Source organism: Garra rufa, chromosome 16 (assembly GCF_049309525.1).
Source record: "Garra rufa chromosome 16, GarRuf1.0, whole genome shotgun sequence".
Lineage (NCBI taxonomy): Eukaryota > Metazoa > Chordata > Actinopteri > Cypriniformes > Cyprinidae > Garra > Garra rufa.
This window is the reverse complement of record NC_133376.1, coordinates 653,016-674,592: the sequence shown is the minus strand read 5'-3', so window position 1 is coordinate 674,592 and position 21,577 is coordinate 653,016. Positions and strand designations below refer to the sequence as shown.

Genomic DNA, 21,577 nt, shown 5'->3' with positions numbered 1-21,577 from the left:
TACTTATCTTGTAAATTACTGTGCCTTTAGCCCCAACAGCAGGGGTGAATTGTACCCCATATACCATACTTTTACATATTTTTTTCGTTATTGAAAAACTGTTGCTTTACTTATCTTAAACCAAACTGGTAATCATTAAGACCTTTAAAGGGTTATGAAACCCCTGACAACTTTTTCTGAGATTTTAGCAGAAATGTTTGTGTTGCACATCATAGAAAGCAAGGCTGGCATCTGTTAATATTAATTGTTAGAGATAACTGGTTAATTTTGAGCTTTTTTTGCGCTATTTTCATCTTCCGGGTTTAAAATCTACATTGTGCTGACGTCACCGTTTGTGACGCGGCGATGGACTATAGTACATCGATGACGCGTCGGTGTCTCATAAATATTCATGACGCTGCGTGTTCTTATCCTATGAGAAGTCGATTTGCTTAATTATTCACGACAGCGTGTGCTGATTTGCTGTGGCAGGCGCTTCAGGGCTCTGTTCAGACTATTAAATTGCGTACATTAACTGAGAGGAACGTTCATGGATGAAAGAGAACGTAAAAGTTCGGCACACACGATTCATTCACAAAGTAAGTGTAAGCGGTTTTTCCTTGACGCAACCCATCAAAAGGCTTATATAAACGCGGCAAAATAAGCCTTAACAGTTATTAGAGGTTCAACAGCGTGTTCATATATGTTTTCGATACATAGTGCAAATGGAAGTGCATTTATTTGTATTTTAAACTCGTGGGGAGCGAAATGAAACTGTCTGAACCCAAAGTTGTCTGTGTTGTCTCTCTCCCTTCTCCTCCACGCAGCGCTGTGAGCGCACCACGCCCACTTTTGCAGCATTTTTCAAAACTGTGGTGAGAGTAGCCAGTGCTGAAACAGGGGAGTTTCGTTACCCTTTAAGACCTTTGTCTAAAAATATATTCAATATTTTAGCGTTTCTCATTTGCTACTTAAATCTACAACATACAACCATATCACAATTTAATGCACATGACAGACAGTTGTCAGAGAACACCTGAAATGCGTGACCGAATGAACGATACTCATTTGCAGTACACAAGCTGCAGTTCAGCTGCGCGCAACAAACGCTGCCGGTGTGAAAGCAAAATGGATGCACACTGCTTCTGCTCTGCTTACGTGCTGCGCACGCGCTGCTTAGGTCCTGCTTACGCGTGCAGTGTGAAACCGGCGTAACTCACCTAAAAAGAGGGCAAACTCCACCAAACTCGGGGTAATGTTAGAACATGGGCACCTCTTTCATATGTCACCTGCCCCAAGTCCCTACACCTCCGAGGGCCAGAGATATGGACCCCCACATTTTATGTCCACCCACAACTTATTTGACTGGTCCTTCATACTGCTTCCGTGGACACTTCAATCAAGTGTATTTTTTTAATAGGTATGTGCAATATTGCTGATGAAAACACCTCTACTGTAATCCGCACACTCACTGGAAGCCAGTTCTGTCAGTTTTATGTCACAATACTGTAGAATTTGTATTAAAATTAATGCCCACTGGAGCAGTATGAAGGGCCCGCTGAATAAATTGAAAATGGACATTTTGTCATGTAAATAAACATCCCAATATTGTTGATAAAAACACCTCTACTGTACTCAGCACACTCACTGGAATCCATTTATGTGAGTTTTATGTCATAATACTGTAGAATTTGCATACAAATGAGTGATGTTTTATTAACAAGTTTCGGGAGGAGCTCGCACAGATAATTAACACGGCCAATTCACCCTTAGCAATCACTCTCCCTAACCAATCAGCACAGGAAAAATCCCTATAAATAACACAACAATCCTACCTTCATCAGCTCTTGACTTGTCAACGCCCCTCCTCCACCCTGTCTCCTCACCTTCAGCCCATAGGGGGGAGCGCTTATAGGGTTCGGGCCAGTGCTGAGCTCGGATATTGTTCATAAAAACACCTCTACTGTACTCAGCACACTTATTGGAATCCATTTATGTGCATTTTATGTCATAATACTGTACAATTTGCTTACATATGAACAACAATGTGGATTTCCATGGGGGGTTCTGCGGGTGTTCCAAAACAATAATGGACAAATGGACAAATAGTGGGTTCTTGGGACCTTGGGGGCGGGGCTCGTGGCCGGGGAGGGGGTCCCGGGGGGTTCCGCAACAATAATGGACAAATGGACAAATAGTGGGTTCGTGGGACCTTGGGGGCGGGGCCCGTGGCCGGGGATGGGGTCCCGCTGGCGTTCCATAACAATAATGGCCAAATGGACAAATAGTGGGTTCGTGGGACCTTGGGGGCGAGGCTCGTGGCCTGGGAGGTGGTCCCGCGGGCGTTCCGTCACAATAATGGGCAATAAGGCACGATCATTGCTGGTTGAAAACTTTATCCAATACCCTGCCGGGATGACTTGAAATACAGTCAGCTTTGGCAATTTTTGACAGCCTTTCTGGCGGCTTAAAGTTTTGTTGAGAAAGAAAGCCTTGTTTAGTTTTGGGCTTTTTTTCTCGTCAAAGAGCGAATTTTGTGAGCTCCGGAAACATCTTTCAAAATAGTTAGTATGTGCGATTCTAGTCCCGTTGGTTTTACAACCGTGATCCGGCGGCGGCAGCAGCAGCCAGCAGCTGGCTCTATAGCGTAATCAGTTAGCGCGTTGGGCTGTTAACCGAAAGGTTGGTGGTTCGAGCCCACCCAGGGACGTGTGAAGTGCCGGAAATTTGCACGCGCGTCAATAAGCTGGCTTGTTTTAAAAGAAATCAGCAGCAGGTGTCTGGTGAACGACGAGGATGGGACTCGAACCCACACATGCAGAGCACAATGAATTAGCAGTCCATCGCCTTAACCACTCGGCCACCTCGTCATTTTATGTGACATACTTTATTTAGCACTCCTGATTCAGATCATCAGCCCATTATTAACCTGGGTTAAGGTCCAGTGCTAAAGGAGCCGAACGGCAAGGATGGGATTCGAACCACTGTGCAGAGCACAATGGATTAACGGTCCATCGCCTTAAACACTCGGCCACCCCGCCGCCTTGCTGACGGGGAGAGGCCATGCTGCGGACCTTTTCAGCTGCTGCTGCTGTGCTTTCAGCAGGCTGTTTTGAGCACAGAGGGAATAGTGAATGAGCCGTCTTTTGCACACCTCTAACCTGTTCCGTAGAAACACGGTGCAGCAACCCGTGCCAGGAGACTGTTTGTGCGGCAGTTTAAAGCTTGCTACCACCTTGTCGGTTCACATCCACGTAGGTGCACCAAAAGGTCACGACCGCCGCCGGCATTCTTTCGCAGAGGCAATATTGTAGCCTATGAGGTTTATCCGAGGCGCGATCATTGCTGGTTGAAAACTTTACCCAATACCCCGCCAGGATGACTTGAAATACAGTCAGCTTTGGCAATTTTTGCCAGCCTCTCTGGAAGCTTAGAGTTTTGTTGAGAAATGTAGCCTTGTTTCGTTTAGGTTTTTTTTTCCTCGTCAAAAAGGCGTCTGCTGATGATAGAGCGCCAGGGCCAGGAGGCTTGTTGTTTGGTCAGTATGTTCTCAAGACAGGACTGCAGTTTATCATTAAACTGCAGCGCAATTACAGCTCACCGTTACCCATCGTAAACAGGTTGGGCCTGTCTGGTCCGGTGGGCTCTCAGTGGCGCTAAAGCTTCCAATGCGTGTCGAGCACAATGCATTAGCCTTCCACCGCCTTAACCACTGGACCACGTCGTCATCTTGCGTGGTTTCTTTATTTAACACTCCTGATTCATGTGCATGTGGATGCATTCTGCTCGGACGACGGGGCACCGGTACATCCTTTGTAGCTTTAGCTTATTAGCCAAACGCTACACCAGTTTGCCATTTCCCATGAAATCATCCTTGATTTCCATAAAAAGGTGCCCCAAATTGGTGGAAAATCACATCTCAACCATACGCTGTCCAAAGCATTGAACCACCTTCACGCGGCAAAACAGAACATGTTGTTGGCCCGCACTGCTGGGTCAAACTGCGCTTCCCAAAAACAGATCGGGTCAAAACTGACAGAAGAAAACTCTAAGCCTGCTCTAAGCCCTACCCACGGGAAGGCTCTACAGTCCTGCACAACGAGCCTCCGTTTCGCCTGTGTAATTCGGGGGCCGATGAAAACTGCATCCGACCCGGTGAAGACACCCACGACCAGCCCGGCTAGCTCAGTCGGTAGAGCATGAGACTCTTAATCTCAGGGTCGTGGGTTCGAGCCCCACGTTGGGTGGCTCTGTTTACTCTCTTTCTTCCCAACAGTGTGGCGTGGCTCCAGCTTGCCCATTTGCCGCACAGGCTGAGCGTATTTTGTGAGCTCAGGAAACATCTTTCAAAACAGCCTGTTAGTACGTGCGATTCTAATCCCTAACCCTAACCCTAAGCCTTGCTTTTACAACCGCGATCCGGCGGCAGCAGGCACCAACGGCCGTCTCTGTGGCGCAATCGGTTAGCGCGTTCGGCTGTTAACCGAAAGGTTGGTGGTTCGAGCCCACCCAGGGACGCGTGAAATGCCGGAGTTTTGCACTAACGCCTATGCCATTCTTAGGGTTGCGAGGCACAGCTTTCTCAGGGCGTTTATCCCGTGCCCCTTCGATAAGCTGGCTTGTTTTAAAAGAAGTCAGCGGCGGGTGTTTGGTGAACATTTTCACCATCTCGAGTTTGCTGTGGCATGTGGATGCATTCTTTACTGATGATCTGTCTCTGGGGCTCATCTAGTTGACATGGTATCCGCTGACATTCGGCTGTAGGTGCTGATCCACCATCTGCTCATGGTACGGACTGGATCCGGGGGACTGCAGTGACCATCTGATCTGAATACAGAATGGATCTGGTGGCTACGGTGAACTCAGAATAAGAAGAAACAGACTAACATTAATGCAGATGCAAAAGTTCCATGTTTTCACAAAGTCAGATTGGAGAGGATCTGGACTTCACAGTCTTGCGTCGATGGCCGTCTAGGTGAAGAGGTCTTCACTGATGATCTGTCCCTGGGGCTCAACCAGCTTGTTACCACCTTGTCGGTTCACATCCACGTAGGTCCACCGAAAGGTCACGACCGTCACCGGTGTTCTATCGCAGAGGCAATATTGTAGCCTATGTGGTTTATCTGAGCCGTGGTCATTGCCGGTTGAAAAATTTACCCAATACCCCACCGGGATGACTTGAAATGCAGTCAGCTTCGGCAATATTTGCCAGTCTCTTTGGAGGCTTGTTGAGAAAGATAGTCTTGCTTCGTTTTGTTTCCCTTTATTGGCGTGGATGGTTGTTGGTCCTCGTCAAAGAGGTGTCAACTGATCATAGCGTGCCGGAGCCAGAAGACTTGTTGTTTTGTCAATATGTTTCTCAAGACTTTGCTGCAGGTATCATTAAACTACAGCACAATTACAGCTCGCCGTTACCCATCGTAAACAGGTTGGGCCTGTCTGTTCCGGTGGGCTCTCAGTGGTGCTAAAGCATCAAATGAAGAGAATGGGATTCGAACCCACACAAACCAAGGCGTACCAAGCACAACGGATTAGCCTTGCATCGCCTTAACCACTCGACCACCACGTCATTTTGCGTGGCCCTTTTATTTAACACTCCCGGTTCAGACCATCAGCTCATTAGTAGAGCGCCCAGTGAACTGAACTGAGTGTGTCAGATAAGGAAGACACACAAAAAGTGCAGAGTGGGGTCCCCAGGACCTGGACTGAGGATCACTGCTAAAGGAACCGAACGACGAGGATGGGATTCGAACCCACGCGTGCAGAGCACAATGGATTAGCAGTCCATCGCCTTAACCACTCGGCCACCTCGTCATTTTACGTAGCATGCTTTATTTAGCACTCCTGATTCAGATCATCAGCCCATTAGTAGAGAACTCAAAGAACTGGACTGAGTGTGTTAGATAAGGAGGAGACACAAAAAGTCCAGCATGGGGTGCCCAGGACCTGAGTTAAGGTCCAGTGCTAAAGGAGCCGAACGGCAAGGATGGGATTCGAACCACTGTGTAGAGCACAATGGATTAACTGTCCATCGCCTTAAACACTCGGCCACCCCGCCGCCTTGCTGACGGGGAGAGGCCATGCTGCGGACCTTTTCAGCTGCTGCTGCTGTGCTTTCAGCAGGCTGTTTTGAGCACAGAGGGAATAGTGAATGAGCCGTCTTTTGCACACCTCTAACCTGTTCCGTAGAAACACGGTGCAGCAACCCGTGCCAGGAGACTGTTTGTGCGGCAGTTTAAAGCTTGCTACCACCTTGTCGGTTCACATCCACGTAGGTGCAACAAAAGGTCACGACCGCTGCCGGCATTCTTTCGCAGAGGCAATATTGTAGCCTTCTGAGGTTTATCCGAGGCGCGATCATTGCTGGTTGAAAAGTTTACCCAATACCCCGCCAGGATGACTTGAAATACAGTCAGCTTTGGCAATTTTTGCCAGCCTCTCTGGAAGCTTAGAGTTTTGTTGAGAAATGTAGCCTTGTTTCGTTTAGGTTTTTTTTTCCTCGTCAAAAAGGCATCTGCTGATGATAGAGCGCCAGGGCCAGGAGGCTTGTTGTTTAGTCATTATGTTCTCAAGACAGGACTGCAGTTTATCATTAAACTGCAGCGCAATTACAGCTCACCGTTACCCATCGTAAACAGGTTGGGCCTGTCTGGTCCGGTGGGCTCTCAGTGGCGCTAAAGCTTCCAATGCGTGTCGAGCACAATGCATTAGCCTTCCACCGCCTTAACCACTGGACCACGTCGTCATCTTGCGTGGTTTCTTTATTTAACACTCCTGATTCATGTGCATGTGGATGCATTCTTCGTCTTTTGTTCCAGCCGCCAAGGGCCTGTTTTCCACTGAGGCCCTGCGCCAAACTCCCTATGAGACACAATCGAACCTTAGTAGTAACCTCCGATCACGGCCGAATGTGGATTCTGCTCGGACGACGGGGCACCGGTACATCCTTTGTAGCTTTAGCTTATTAGCCAAACGCTACACCAGTTTGCCTTTTCCCATGAAATCATCCTTGATTTCCATAAAAAGGTGCCCCAAATTGGTGGAAAATCACATCTCAACCATACGCTGTCAAAAGAATTGAACCGCCTTCACGCGGCAAAACAGAACATGTTGTTGGCCCGCACTGCTGGGTCAAACTGCGCTTCCCAAAAACAGATCGGGTCAAAACTGACAGAAGAAAACTCTAAGCCTGCTCTAAGCCCTACCCACGGGACGGCTCGACAGTCCTGCACAACGCGAGAGCCTCCGTTTCGCCTGTGTAATTTGGGGGCCGATGAAAACTGCATCCGACCCGGTGAAGACACCCACGACCAGCCCGGCTAGCTCAGTCGGTAGAGCATGAGACTCTTAATCTCAGTGCAGTGCACTGCAGTGACCATCTGATCTGAATACAGAATGGATCTGGTGGCTACGGTGAACTCAGAATAAGAAGAAACAGACTAACTTTAATGCAGATGCAAAAGTTCCATGTTTTCACAAAGTCAGATTGGAGAGGATCTGGTTTTCACAGTCTTGCGTCGATGGCCGTCTAGGTGAAGAGGTCTTCACCGATGATCTGTCCCTGGGGCTCATCCAGCTTGTTACCAACTTGTCGGTTCACATCCACGTAGGTCCACCGAAAGGTCACGACCGTCACCGGTGTTCTATCGCAGAGGCAATATTGTAGCCTATGTGGTTTATCTGAGCCGTGGTCATTGCCGGTTGAAAAATTTACCCAATACCCCACCGGGATGACTTGAAATGCAGTCAGCTTTGGCAATATTTGCCAGTCTCTTTGGAGGCTTGTTGAGAAAGATAGTCTTGCTTCGTTTTGTTTCCTTTTATTGGCGTGGCTGGTTGTTGGTCCTCGTCAAAGAGGTGTCAACTGATCATAGCGTGCCGGAGCCAGAAGACTTGTTCTTTTGTCAATATGTTCTCTAGACTTTGCTGCAGGTATCATTAAACTACAGCACAATTACAGCTCGCCGTTACCCATCGTAAACAGGTTGGGCCTGTCTGTTCCGGTGGGCTCTCAGTGGTGCTAAAGCATCAAATGAAGAGAATGGGATTCGAACCCACACAAACCAAGGCGCGCCAAGCACAACGGATTAGCCTTGCATCGCCTTAACCACTCGACCACCACGTCATTTTGCGTGGCCCTTTTATTTAACACTCCCGGTTCAGACCATCAGCTCATTAGTAGAGCGCCCAGTGAACTGAACTGAGTGTGTCAGATAAGGAAGACACACAAAAAGTGCAGAGCGGGGTCCCCAGGACCTGGACTGAGGATCACTGCTAAAGGAACCGAACGACGAGGATGGGATTCGAACCCACGCGTGCAGAGCACAATGGATTAGCAGTCCATCGCCTTAACCACTCGGCCACCTCGTCATTTTACGTAGCATGCTTTATTTAGCACTCCTGATTCAGATCATCAGCCCATTAGTAGAGAACTCAAAGAACTGGACTGAGTGTGTTAGATAAGGAGGAGACACAAAAAGTCCAGCATGGGGTGCCCAGGACCTGGGTTAAGGTCCAGTGCTAAAGGAGCCGAACGGCAAGGATGGGATTCGAACCACTGTGCAGAGCACAATGGATTAACGGTCCATCGCCTTAAACACTCGGCCACCCTGCCGCCTTGCTGACGGGGAGAGGCCATGCTGCGGACCTTTTCAGCTGCTGCTGCTGTGCTTTCAGCAGGCTGTTTTGAGCACAGAGGGAATAGTAAATGAGCCGTCTTTTGCACACCTCTAACCTGTTCCGTAGAAACACGGTGCAGCAACCCGTGCCAGGAGACTGTTTGTGCGGCAGTTTAAAGCTTGCTACCACCTTGTCGGTTCACATCCACGTAGGTGCACCAAAAGGTCACAACCGCTGCCGGCATTCTTTCGCAGAGGCAATATTGTAGCCTATGAGGTTTATCCGAGGCGCGATCATTGCTGGTTGAAAACTTTACCCAATACCCTGCCAGGATGACTTGAAATACAGTCAGCTTTGGCAATTTTTGCCAGCCTCTCTGGAGGCTTAGAGTTTTGTTGAGAAATGTAGCCTTGTTTCGTTTAGGTTTTTTTTTTCCTCGTCAAAAAGGCGTCTGCTGATGATAGAGCGCCAGGGCCAGGAGGCTTGTTGTTTGGTCAGTATGTTCTCAAGACAGGACTGCAGTTTATCATTAAACTGCAGCGCAATTACAGCTCACCGTTACCCATCGTAAACAGGTTGGGCCTGTCTGGTCCGGTGGGCTCTCAGTGGCGCTAAAGCTTCCAATGCGTGTCGAGCACAATGCATTAGCCTTCCACCGCCTTAACCACTGGACCACGTCGTCATCTTGCGTGGTTTCTTTATTTAACACTCCTGATTCATGTGCATGTGGATGCATTCTTCGTCTTTTGTTCCAGCCGCCAAGGGCCTGTTTTCCACTGAGGCCCTGCGCCAAACTCCCTATGAGACACAATCGAACCTTAGTAGTAACCTCCGATCACGGCCGAATGTGGATTCTGCTCGGACGACGGGGCACCGGTACATCCTTTGTAGCTTTAGCTTATTAGCCAAACGCTACACCAGTTTGCCATTTCCCATGAAATCATCCTTGATTTCCATAAAAAGGTGCCCCAAATTGGTGGAAAATCACATCTCAACCATACGCTGTCCAAAGCATTGAACCGCCTTCACGCGGCAAAACAGAACATGTTGTTGGCCCGCACTGCTGGGTCAAACTGCGCTTCCCAAAAACAGATCGGGTCAAAACTGACAGAAGAAAACTCTAAGCCTGCTCTAAGCCCTACCCACGGGACGGCTCGACAGTCCTGCACAACGCGAGAGCCTCCGTTTCGCCTGTGTAATTTGGGGGCCGATTAAAACTGCATCCGACCCGGTGAAGACACCCACCACTAGCCCGGATAGCTCAGTCGGTAGAGCATGATACTCTTAATCTCAGGGTCGTGGGTTCGAGCCCCACGTTGGGCGGCTCTGTTTATTCTCTTTCTTCCCAACAGTGTGGCGTGGCTCCAGCTTGCCCATTTGCCGCACAGGCTGAGCGTATTTTGTGAGCTCAGGAAACATCTTTCAAAAAAGCCTGTTAGTACGTGCGATTCTAATCCCTAACCCTAACCCTAAGCCTTGCTTTTACAACCGCGATCCGGCGGCAGCAGGCACCAACGGCCGTCTCTGTGGCGCAATCGGTTAGCGCGTTCGGCTGTTAACCGAAAGGTTGGTGGTTCGAGCCCACCCAGGGATGCGTGATATGCCGGAGTTTTGCACTAACGCCTATGCCATTCTTAGGGTTGCGAGGCACAGCTTTCTCAGGGCGTTTATCCTGTGCCCCTTCCATAAGCTGGCTTGTTTTAAAAGAAGTCAGCGGCGGGTGTTTGGTGAACATTTTCACCATCTCGAGTTTGCTGTGGCATGTGGATGCATTCTTTACTAATGATCTGTCTCTGGGGCTCATCTAGTTGACATGGTATCCGCTGACATTCGGCTGTAGGTGCTGATCCACCATCTGCTCATGGTACGGACTGGATCCGGGGGACTGCAGTGACCATCTGATCTGAATACAGAATGGATCTGGTGGCTACAGTGAACTCAGAATAAGAAGAAACAGACTAACTTTAATGCAGATGCAAAAGTTCCATGTTTTCACAAAGTCAGATTGGAGAGGATCTGGTTTTCACAGTCTTGCGTCGATGGCCGTCTAGGTGAAGAGGTCTTCACCGATGATCTGTCCCTGGGGCTCATCCAGCTTGTTACCAACTTGTCGGTTCACATCCACGTAGGTCCACCGAAAGGTCACGACCGTCACCGGTGTTCTATCGCAGAGGCAATATTGTAGCCTATGTGGTTTATCTGAGCCGTGGTCATTGCCGGTTGAAAAATTTACCCAATACCCCACCGGGATGACTTGAAATGCAGTCAGCTTCGGCAATATTTGCCAGTCTCTTTGGAGGCTTGTTGAGAAAGATAGTCTTGCTTCGTTTTGTTTCCTTTTATTGGCGTGGCTGGTTGTTGGTCCTCGTCAAAGAGGTGTCAACTGATCATAGCGTGCCGGAGCCAGAAGACTTGTTCTTTTGTCAATATGTTCTCTAGACTTTGCTGCAGGTATCATTAAACTACAGCACAATTACAGCTCGCCGTTACCCATCGTAAACAGGTTGGGCCTGTCTGTTCCGGTGGGCTCTCAGTGGTGCTAAAGCATCAAATGAAGAGAATGGGATTCGAACCCACACAAACCAAGGCGCGCCAAGCACAACGGATTAGCCTTGCATCGCCTTAACCACTCGACCACCACGTCATTTTGCGTGGCCCTTTTATTTAACACTCCCGGTTCAGACCATCAGCTCATTAGTAGAGCGCCCAGTGAACTGAACTGAGTGTGTCAGATAAGGAAGACACACAAAAAGTGCAGAGCGGGGTCCCCAGGACCTGGACTGAGGATCACTGCTAAAGGAACCGAACGACGAGGATGGGATTCGAACCCACGCGTGCAGAGCACAATGGATTAGCAGTCCATCGCCTTAACCACTCGGCCACCTCGTCATTTTACGTAGCATGCTTTATTTAGCACTCCTGATTCAGATCATCAGCCCATTAGTAGAGAACTCAAAGAACTGGACTGAGTGTGTTAGATAAGGAGGAGACACAAAAAGTCCAGCATGGGGTGCCCAGGACCTGGGTTAAGGTCCAGTGCTAAAGGAGCCGAACGGCAAGGATGGGATTCGAACCACTGTGCAGAGCACAATGGATTAACGGTCCATCGCCTTAAACACTCGGCCACCCCGCCGCCTTGCTGACGGGGAGAGGCCATGCTGCGGACCTTTTCAGCTGCTGCTGCTGTGCTTTCAGCAGGCTGTTTTGAGCACAGAGGGAATAGTAAATGAGCCGTCTTTTGCACACCTCTAACCTGTTCCGTAGAAACACGGTGCAGCAACCCGTGCCAGGAGACTGTTTGTGCGGCAGTTTAAAGCTTGCTACCACCTTGTCGGTTCACATCCACGTAGGTGCACCAAAAGGTCACGACCGCTGCCGGCATTCTTTCGCAGAGGCAATATTGTAGCCTATGAGGTTTATCCGAGGCGCGATCATTGCTGGTTGAAAACTTTACCCAATACCCCGCCAGGATGACTTGAAATACAGTCAGCTTTGGCAATTTTTGCCAGCCTCTCTGGAGGCTTAGAGTTTTGTTGAGAAATGTAGCCTTGTTTCGTTTAGGTTTTTTTTTCCTCGTCAAAAAGGCGTCTGCTGATGATAGAGCGCCAGGGCCAGGAGGCTTGTTGTTTGGTCAGTATGTTCTCAAGACAGGACTGCAGTTTATCATTAAACTGCAGCGCAATTACAGCTCACCGTTACCCATCGTAAACAGGTTGGGCCTGTCTGGTCCGGTGGGCTCTCAGTGGCGCTAAAGCTTCCAATGCGTGTCGAGCACAATGCATTAGCCTTCCACCGCCTTAACCACTGGACCACGTCGTCATCTTGCGTGGTTTCTTTATTTAACACTCCTGATTCATGTGCATGTGGATGCATTCTTCGTCTTTTGTTCCAGCCGCCAAGGGCCTGTTTTCCACTGAGGCCCTGCGCCAAACTCCCTATGAGACACAATCGAACCTTAGTAGTAACCTCCGATCACGGCCGAATGTGGATTCTGCTCGGACGACGGGGCACCGGTACATCCTTTGTAGCTTTAGCTTATTAGCCAAACGCTACACCAGTTTGCCATTTCCCATGAAATCATCCTTGATTTCCATAAAAAGGTGCCCCAAATTGGTGGAAAATCACATCTCAACCATACGCTGTCCAAAGCATTGAACCGCCTTCACGCGGCAAAACAGAACATGTTGTTGGCCCGCACTGCTGGGTCAAACTGCGCTTCCCAAAAACAGATCGGGTCAAAACTGACAGAAGAAAACTCTAAGCCTGCTCTAAGCCCTACCCACGGGACGGCTCGACAGTCCTGCACAACGCGAGAGCCTCCGTTTCGCCTGTGTAATTTGGGGGCCGATTAAAACTGCATCCGACCCGGTGAAGACACCCACGACCAGCCCGGATAGCTCAGTCGGTAGAGCATGATACTCTTAATCTCAGGGTCGTGGGTTCGAGCCCCACGTTGGGCGGCTCTGTTTATTCTCTTTCTTCCCAACAGTGTGGCGTGGCTCCAGCTTGCCCATTTGCCGCACAGGCTGAGCGTATTTTGTGAGCTCAGGAAACATCTTTCAAAAAAGCCTGTTAGTACGTGCGATTCTAATCCCTAACCCTAACCCTAAGCCTTGCTTTTACAACTGCGATCCGGCGGCAGCAGGCACCAACGGCCGTCTCTGTGGCGCAATCGGTTAGCGCGTTCGGCTGTTAACCGAAAGGTTGGTGGTTCGAGCCCACCCAGGGACGCGTGATATGCCGGAGTTTTGCACTAACGCCTATGCCATTCTTAGGGTTGCGAGGCACAGCTTTCTCAGGGCGTTTATCCTGTGCCCCTTCAATAAGCTGGCTTGTTTTAAAAGAAGTCAGCGGCGGGTGTTTGGTGAACATTTTCACCATCTCGAGTTTGCTGTGGCATGTGGATGCATTCTTTACTAATGATCTGTCTCTGGGGCTCATCTAGTTGACATGGTATCCGCTGACATTCGGCTGTAGGTGCTGATCCACCATCTGCTCATGGTACGGACTGGATCCGGGGGACTGCAGTGACCATCTGATCTGAATACAGAATGGATCTGGTGGCTACGGTGAACTCAGAATAAGAAGAAACAGACTAACTTTAATGCAGATGCAAAAGTTCCATGTTTTCACAAAGTCAGATTGGAGAGGATCTGGTTTTCACAGTCTTGCGTCGATGGCCGTCTAGGTGAAGAGGTCTTCACCGATGATCTGTCCCTGGGGCTCATCCAGCTTGTTACCAACTTGTCGGTTCACATCCACGTAGGTCCACCGAAAGGTCACGACCGTCACCGGTGTTCTATCGCAGAGGCAATATTGTAGCCTATGTGGTTTATCTGAGCCGTGGTCATTGCCGGTTGAAAAATTTACCCAATACCCCACCGGGATGACTTGAAATGCAGTCAGCTTCGGCAATATTTGCCAGTCTCTTTGGAGGCTTGTTGAGAAAGATAGTCTTGCTTCGTTTTGTTTCCTTTTATTGGCGTGGCTGGTTGTTGGTCCTCGTCAAAGAGGTGTCAACTGATCATAGCGTGCCGGAGCCAGAAGACTTGTTCTTTTGTCAATATGTTCTCTAGACTTTGCTGCAGGTATCATTAAACTACAGCACAATTACAGCTCGCCGTTACCCATCGTAAACAGGTTGGGCCTGTCTGTTCCGGTGGGCTCTCAGTGGTGCTAAAGCATCAAATGAAGAGAATGGGATTCGAACCCACACAAACCAAGGCGCGCCAAGCACAACGGATTAGCCTTGCATCGCCTTAACCATTCGACCACCACGTCATTTTGCGTGGCCCTTTTATTTAACACTCCCGGTTCAGACCATCAGCTCATTAGTAGAGCGCCCAGTGAACTGAACTGAGTGTGTCAGATAAGGAAGACACACAAAAAGTGCAGAGTGGGGTCCCCAGGACCTGGACTGAGGATCACTGCTAAAGGAACCGAACGACGAGGATGGGATTCGAACCCACGCGTGCAGAGCACAATGGATTAGCAGTCCATCGCCTTAACCACTCGGCCACCTCGTCATTTTACGTAGCATGCTTTATTTAGCACTCCTGATTCAGATCATCAGCCCATTAGTAGAGAACTCAAAGAACTGGACTGAGTGTGTTAGATAAGGAGGAGACACAAAAAGTCCAGCATGGGGTGCCCAGGACCTGGGTTAAGGTCCAGTGCTAAAGGAGCCGAACGGCAAGGATGGGATTCGAACCACTGTGTAGAGCACAATGGATTAACGGTCCATCGCCTTAAACACTCGGCCACCCCGCCGCCTTGCTGACGGGGAGAGGCCATGCTGCGGACCTTTTCAGCTGCTGCTGCTGTGCTTTCAGCAGGCTGTTTTGAGCACAGAGGGAATAGTGAATGAGCCGTCTTTTGCACACCTCTAACCTGTTCCGTAGAAACACGGTGCAGCAACCCGTGCCAGGAGACTGTTTGTGCGGCAGTTTAAAGCTTGCTACCACCTTGTCGGTTCACATCCACGTAGGTGCACCAAAAGGTCACGACCGCTGCCGCCATTCTTTCGCAGAGGCAATATTGTAGCCTATGAGGTTTATCCGAGGCGCGATCATTGCTGGTTGAAAACTTTACCCAATACCCCGCCAGGATGACTTGAAATACAGTCAGCTTTGGCAATTTTTGCCAGCCTCTCTGGAGGCTTAGAGTTTTGTTGAGAAATGTAGCCTTGTTTCGTTTAGGTTTTTTTTTCCACGTCAAAAAGGCATCTGCTGATGATAGAGCGCCAGGGCCAGGAGGCTTGTTGTTTGGTCAGTATGTTCTCAAGACAGGACTGCAGTTTATCATTAAACTGCAGCGCAATTACAGCTCACCGTTACCCATCGTAAACAGGTTGGGCCTGTCTGGTCCGGTGGGCTCTCAGTGGCGCTAAAGCTTCCAATGCGTGTCGAGCACAATGCATTAGCCTTCCACCGCCTTAACCACTGGACCACGTCGTCATCTTGCGTGGTTTCTTTATTTAACACTCCTGATTCATGTGCATGTGGATGCATTCTTCGTCTTTTGTTCCAGCCGCCAAGGGCCTGTTTTCCACTGAGGCCCTGCGCCAAACTCCCTATGAGACACAATCGAACCTTAGTAGTAACCTACGATCACGGCCGAATGTGGATTCTGCTCGGACGACGGGGCACCGGTACATCCTTTGTAGCTTTAGCTTATTAGCCAAACGCTACACCAGTTTGCCATTTCCCATGAAATCATCCTTGATTTCCATAAAAAGGTGCCCCAAATTGGTGGAAAATCACATCTCAACCATACGCTGTCCAAAGCATTGAACCGCCTTCACGCGGCAAAACAGAACATGTTGTTGGCCCGCACTGCTGGGTCAAACTGCGCTTCCCAAAAACAGATCGGGTCAAAACTGACAGAAGAAAACTCTAAGCCTGCTCTAAGCCCTACCCACGGGACGGCTCGACAGTCCTGCACAACGCGAGAGCCTCCGTTTCTCCTGTGTAATTTGGGGGCCGATTAAAACTGCATCCGACCCGGTGAAGACACCCACGACCAGCCCGGCTAGCTCAGTCGGTAGAGCATGATACTCTTAATCTCAGGGTCGTGGGTTCGAGCCCCACGTTGGGAGGCTCTGTTTACTCTCTTTCTTCCCAACAGTGTGGCGTGGCTCCAGCTTGCCCATTTGCCGCACAGGCTGAGCGTATTTTGTGAGCTCAGGAAACATCTTTCAAAAAAGCCTGCTAGTACGTGCGATTCTAATCCCTAACCCTAACCCTAAGCCTTGCTTTTACAACCGCGATCCGGCGGCAGCAGGTACCAACGGCCGTCTCTGTGGCGCTACCTGGAGCAGGATCGTCTGTTTCCGCGGCCGTCTCCTCGTCCAATCGCCGATCTCGCCGTCCATTGTGAGAATGGACGAGAGCCAATCGCGTCGCTCGCCGTCCATTGTGAGAATGGACGAGAGCCAATCGCGTCGCTCGCCGTCCATTGTGAGAATGGACGAGAGCCAATCGCATCGCTCGAGCTCCATTGTTGAGAGCCACTCACCGCGCTTAGTTTCATTCTAAGTCAGGTTCAAAAATCAGACGAACGGAATAAAGGATAACTTTTCAAAGTAAGTAATACATGTTTTTTACTTTCTTCCTCTCTGTTTACAATGTTCTCAATTGGTAACTCGTTACGTTTTCGTCCGTCGTTCATCCGTGTTCACAAACTTTTGACTCGCGAATTGCCCATAATGAAACACTGTTTAAATGTAATCTAACTTTCTAAAGTCCATTTACTCATTCTTAAGCTCGATTTAAATGGGGGAAAAACGCGTTTCAGCTGTAAGTGCAGTCATCCCTTATGACAATTTACCTTGTTTTTACTATAGTGAAAGCGTAGTAACCATGTTGTGTTTTTGGCTGATCGATTACAACTGTATGAACACAGTCTTACTATAAATGAAAATCTGAATGAACAGCAACAACAAAAAACGTTGTGCTTGTGTTTGTCGTCATTTACCATGGCTTTACTATAGTGAAAGTGTAGTAATCATGTTTTCTTTTCATTACTTGCCTATAATCTCACATATTAAACACAATTGTGCCTGTAATCGTACTTATTAAACTCAGTTTACTTGTTCTTTAAGTGTAAACACCGTCTTACTATAAATAAAAATATGAATGAAAAAAAACCCAAGTCATTTACCATGCTTTTACTATAGTGAAAGTGTAGTAATCATGTTTTGTTTCCATGATTTGCCTATAATCTTACATATAAAACACCATTTGCCTGTAATTTTGCATAGTAAACACATCTATTCTATTTAAAGTTTGATTTGGATTTAAAAAATATGTTTAGTTGTAGACATTATCATTTCCAATTAACATTTAATGTGATTTTGCTATGTGAATGTAGTAATCAAGTTTTGTGTTTGCAGATGGATTACTATTTATATAAACGCAGATGCAAGTGCTACAAATAATAATTTAAATGAAAATGCAATGTTATATAGACATCCTTTACAAAAATTAACCATGGTTTAAGTAAAGTGTACTTACTATGTTCTTTTTTTTTTTTTTTTTTTTTCTCAGATTGATTATCATATGTATAACCACAGCTTTTAACTAACAATGTACTTTATTTTACATTGTCATTAATACATGCTATATGTAGTTACTATAGTAATAACAGTAAATTATGCATAATTGGATGCAACTAACTGTAAACCAAACAAAACAATAATCTTATCCCTATCGTAACTGCATGTAGTAATTTCATATTCAAATCTTTATATGTATAACTGTAGTGTAACACCTTTAAATGTGTAACCTTGTTTTGCTTTATTAGCAATAAAATAATGTTTAATTGTTGTAATGGGTGCCATTATTTAGTCAGCTTGAATATATATCGTTGTATCATTATAAAAAAATTTAAAACATTTGTGTAGTTGTCCAATACCTGCAAAATGCACATTACTAACTATTATTTCCCTAATATATTTAGATGAGCACTAAGCCAAAGAGCCACAAGGCCATGGGTGTTGGCGAGTGGATGGCCAGGTTGAGGACTTTTGCCAGCTCTGGGGTTTGTCCGTCTGGAGGCAACAGACCAGCACCACGGCAGCGGAAGTGGAACAACCTCTATCAGGTCAGTTTCTCTTCTTGACCTGTCATATGTTAACACTACCACTTGTTTTGTTTTCTCATTTGCCATGTATTATATGCTCTCTCTGCTTAGGTGAGCAATATAGTTGGCAGATCCTGCTGGATTACGATAAGAAGAGAGTGATGTTTGCTGCCAGACACCAGAGCAGGCTGGACACAGGGTCACTCCAGGGGTGGAGAGCGTGAAGAGGCATACATTCACCACCACTGCCCCACTTGCTCAGTGGCCAGATTGTTGTCGCCTGATAGAGACCATTTCAAGCTCTGTGCCATCCATAAGTAGGGATGGGAATTGATAAGATTTTTACGATTCCAATTCCATTTTCGATTCTGCTTAACGATTCGATTCTTTATCGATTCCCTTATCGATTCTCATTTAGAAGAAAAGTGACAACAAATTGTTGATTAGCATCACCATCACCAATGAGAAAATTTATTAAATAATAAAATAAATATTCTTCTGTAAAATTTACAAAATACAACATAAATTATTTTGTGGCAATTCTACAAGAATGTCCAACATTTTCTAATAGAAATTAAAATTCTCCTTTTTAAAAGGATATATATGAACTCAAAAATAGAACTGTCAGCCAGTGACAAATACAATACAGTGTAAAATGCAGCTGAACTGTGCATTTTGCAAATCTGCAACCATCAGCTTGCTATGAAGATTTAACAATTATTTTGCAAAAAAATAAGTATATCTGCTTTTTCAGGAACGATACGTGATCTTTCTGGACTTATGTGATGGTCATCAAAATGTAATGCATGAGAAGGCGTTCATTTAACGTTAACCGTTACTAACAGCAAGTTTTACACAGCTAATATGATGGCAGTGTTTGTTAGTTAATTAGTTATTAGTTATTAAATATCAGTTTTATTAGCCGAGGAAATAACGTTGTTGCTGCTGCTGCCGCTGCTGGGTTGAGAACTGTTAGTCCGGAGCGGATCGAAAACGCAACATTCTTTTATTGTTATTGCATGCTGTGTGCGCAAATGTTTTAGCATGTTAGTGGTATTTCCTCCCTTTGAGGAAATATCTACGCTGCAAGTATTGCAAGTTGCCCTATTTTCGTCTTTTTTGGTGAAATACAACCAGACTTTTGAGCGTTTGTTCCGCTTAGGAGCCATGCTTACTATTGACTGAGCGTAAGCTACGCAACGTGCGTACGTTACGCAATGCGCGTGATGACGTCATTCGTGCCCACTGGAATCGTTAAGGGAATCGTTTGCAAATTTTGCAAACGATTCAAAGGAATTGAAACACTGGGAACCGGTTCTCAACAAGAACCAGTTTTCGATTCCCATCCCTATCCATAAGAGTCCAAAAAATAAAGGGGATAAAGTTTTATTTATGTGTATTGTTTTCTGCTTTCTGTTCTTTTGCACTTGCAATGAATGCACTAGTGCCATGGACATTAAGACAGTTTTATTTAATAGTATAGTTTTGTTTTCTGTTCTTTAGCACTTTCAAAACATGCACAGGAGTCATTAATATTTTAAAGTTTTATTCATTTGTATTGTTCTGTGCTTTCTGTTCTTTTCACTTGCAGTTAATGCACAAGAGCCATGGACATTGGACGGTTTTATTTATATGTATAGCTCTGTTTTCTGTTCTTTTGCACTTGCAAAAAATGCACAAGAGTCATGGACAATAGAAAGTATTATTAAGAGATATTATTCTGTTTTCTGCACATGCAACATAACTATAAGAATAAAAATGTAAAAAAAAAGAAAAAAGAAAAGAATAATGAATAATTGGCTATGACTGATTGAAAAATAAAAGTTTGGTCATGATTAAATAACTCTTTTTGTATGTCTTTGTTACAGTATCATTTAACGGTTATAGGCCCTTTTAAAAATGTTGATAAATTTGGGGATTATTTAATAAATAAATGTACAATTTTTTGTACTATAAGTTTTAGAACATAACTACAGCAGAAATATATTTAAAGTGCAAAACCTTTGAATAAGATATCAATAATCAGTAATATAAATCTAATAAAATATTATTTAAATTCATTAATTCAAATAATTTCATTCATTTGGACATCATTTATGTGATAATTACTGATAAATAAAACATTCAGTAAACACTTCAATGTATGGCAACACTGTAATATGAACTGGGAAGCTTGTGATCATCCTTACTCCCATATAAATGTACAGGAAAATAGACAAAACATTTTTTTTTCAGATAATTTATTGTAAATATACACTCCATAAACATTGCTTTGAAGTTCAAAGAGATAAAATTCCCTTTCATTTCTTTTCTCCTCATTTTTTCCTTTTTTCTCTCTTTTTTCTTTCTTTTTCTCTTTTCCCCCCTTCTTCCCCCTCCTTCCTTTTCTTCCCCCCCCTTAACAGACTATTGTTCCCCAGCTTTGGCGCAATCGGTTAGCGCGTTCGGCTGTTAACCGAAAGGTTGGTGGTTCGAGCCCACCCAGGGACGCGTGAAATGCCGGAGTTTTGCACTAACGCCTATGCCATTCTTAGGGTTGCGAGGCACAGCTTTCTCAGGGCGTTTATCCTGTGCCCCTTCGATAAGCTGGCTTGTTTTAAAAGAAGTCAGCGGCGGGTGTTTGGGGAACATTTTCACCATCTCGAGTTTGCTGTGGCATGTGGATGCATTCTTTACTAATGATCTGTCTCTGGGGCTCATCTAGTTGACATGGTATCCGCTGACATTCGGCTGTAGGTGCTGATCCACCATCTGCTCATGGTACGGACTGGATCCGGGGGACTGCAGTGACCATCTGATCTGAATACAGAATGGATCTGGTGGCTACGGTGAACTCAGAATAAGAAGAAACAGACTAACTTTAATGCAGATGCAAAAGTTCCATGTTTTCACAAAGTCAGATTGGAGAGGATCTGGTTTTCACAGTCTCGCGTCGATGGCCGTCTAGGTGAAGAGGTCTTCACCGATGATCTGTCCCTGGGGCTCATCCAGCTTGTTACCAACTTGTCGGTTCACATCCACGTAGGTCCACCTAAAGGTCACGACCGTCACCGGTGTTCTATCGCAGAGGCAATATTGTAGCCTATGTGGTTTATCTGAGCCGTGGTCATTGCCGGTTGAAAAATTTACCCAATACCCCACCGGGATGACTTGAAATGCAGTCAGCTTCGGCAATATTTGCCAGTCTCTTTGGAGGCTTGTTGAGAAAGATAGTCTTGCTTCGTTTTGTTTCCTTTTATTGGCGTGGCTGGTTGTTGGTCCTCGTCAAAGAGGTGTCAACTGATCATAGCGTGCCGGAGCCAGAAGACTTGTTCTTTTGTCAATATGTTCTCTAGACTTTGCTGCAGGTATCATTAAACTACAGCACAATTACAGCTCGCCGTTACCCATCGTAAAC

The 21,577-nt window shown here is 46.5% G+C and overlaps 13 non-coding genes and 1 pseudogene across 13 annotated transcripts; all 14 read left to right on the top strand.

The window, feature by feature from the left end:
* Window positions 1–2,279: 2,279 nt before the first annotated feature.
* On the top strand, window positions 2,280–2,445 carry LOC141289066 (U4 spliceosomal RNA; annotated as a pseudogene).
* Window positions 2,446–3,267: 822 nt separating this feature from the next.
* LOC141289095 (U4 spliceosomal RNA) lies at window positions 3,268–3,408 on the top strand. Its single transcript, XR_012339839.1, has one exon. It is a non-coding gene; the product is annotated as a U4 spliceosomal RNA (small nuclear RNA).
* A 1,015-nt stretch (window positions 3,409–4,423) lies between these two features.
* trnan-guu (transfer RNA asparagine (anticodon GUU)) lies at window positions 4,424–4,497 on the top strand. Its single transcript has one exon. It is a non-coding gene; the product is annotated as a tRNA-Asn (tRNA).
* A 565-nt stretch (window positions 4,498–5,062) lies between these two features.
* LOC141289063 (U4 spliceosomal RNA) lies at window positions 5,063–5,203 on the top strand. Its single transcript, XR_012339809.1, has one exon. It is a non-coding gene; the product is annotated as a U4 spliceosomal RNA (small nuclear RNA).
* Window positions 5,204–6,284: 1,081 nt separating this feature from the next.
* LOC141289096 (U4 spliceosomal RNA) lies at window positions 6,285–6,426 on the top strand. The gene has a single exon (XR_012339840.1). It is a non-coding gene; the product is annotated as a U4 spliceosomal RNA (small nuclear RNA).
* A 1,193-nt stretch (window positions 6,427–7,619) lies between these two features.
* Window positions 7,620–7,760, top strand: LOC141289052 (U4 spliceosomal RNA). Its single transcript, XR_012339798.1, has one exon. It is a non-coding gene; the product is annotated as a U4 spliceosomal RNA (small nuclear RNA).
* A 1,080-nt stretch (window positions 7,761–8,840) lies between these two features.
* Window positions 8,841–8,981, top strand: LOC141289093 (U4 spliceosomal RNA). Its single transcript, XR_012339836.1, has one exon. It is a non-coding gene; the product is annotated as a U4 spliceosomal RNA (small nuclear RNA).
* A 1,137-nt stretch (window positions 8,982–10,118) lies between these two features.
* trnan-guu (transfer RNA asparagine (anticodon GUU)) lies at window positions 10,119–10,192 on the top strand. Its single transcript has one exon. It is a non-coding gene; the product is annotated as a tRNA-Asn (tRNA).
* Window positions 10,193–10,757: 565 nt separating this feature from the next.
* LOC141289062 (U4 spliceosomal RNA) lies at window positions 10,758–10,898 on the top strand. The gene has a single exon (XR_012339808.1). It is a non-coding gene; the product is annotated as a U4 spliceosomal RNA (small nuclear RNA).
* Window positions 10,899–11,978: 1,080 nt separating this feature from the next.
* LOC141289088 (U4 spliceosomal RNA) lies at window positions 11,979–12,119 on the top strand. Its single transcript, XR_012339832.1, has one exon. It is a non-coding gene; the product is annotated as a U4 spliceosomal RNA (small nuclear RNA).
* Window positions 12,120–13,255: 1,136 nt separating this feature from the next.
* On the top strand, window positions 13,256–13,329 carry trnan-guu (transfer RNA asparagine (anticodon GUU)). Its single transcript has one exon. It is a non-coding gene; the product is annotated as a tRNA-Asn (tRNA).
* A 565-nt stretch (window positions 13,330–13,894) lies between these two features.
* Window positions 13,895–14,035, top strand: LOC141289061 (U4 spliceosomal RNA). The gene has a single exon (XR_012339807.1). It is a non-coding gene; the product is annotated as a U4 spliceosomal RNA (small nuclear RNA).
* A 1,080-nt stretch (window positions 14,036–15,115) lies between these two features.
* On the top strand, window positions 15,116–15,256 carry LOC141289087 (U4 spliceosomal RNA). Its single transcript, XR_012339831.1, has one exon. It is a non-coding gene; the product is annotated as a U4 spliceosomal RNA (small nuclear RNA).
* Window positions 15,257–21,235: 5,979 nt separating this feature from the next.
* LOC141289060 (U4 spliceosomal RNA) lies at window positions 21,236–21,376 on the top strand. Its single transcript, XR_012339805.1, has one exon. It is a non-coding gene; the product is annotated as a U4 spliceosomal RNA (small nuclear RNA).
* Window positions 21,377–21,577: the final 201 nt, after the last annotated feature.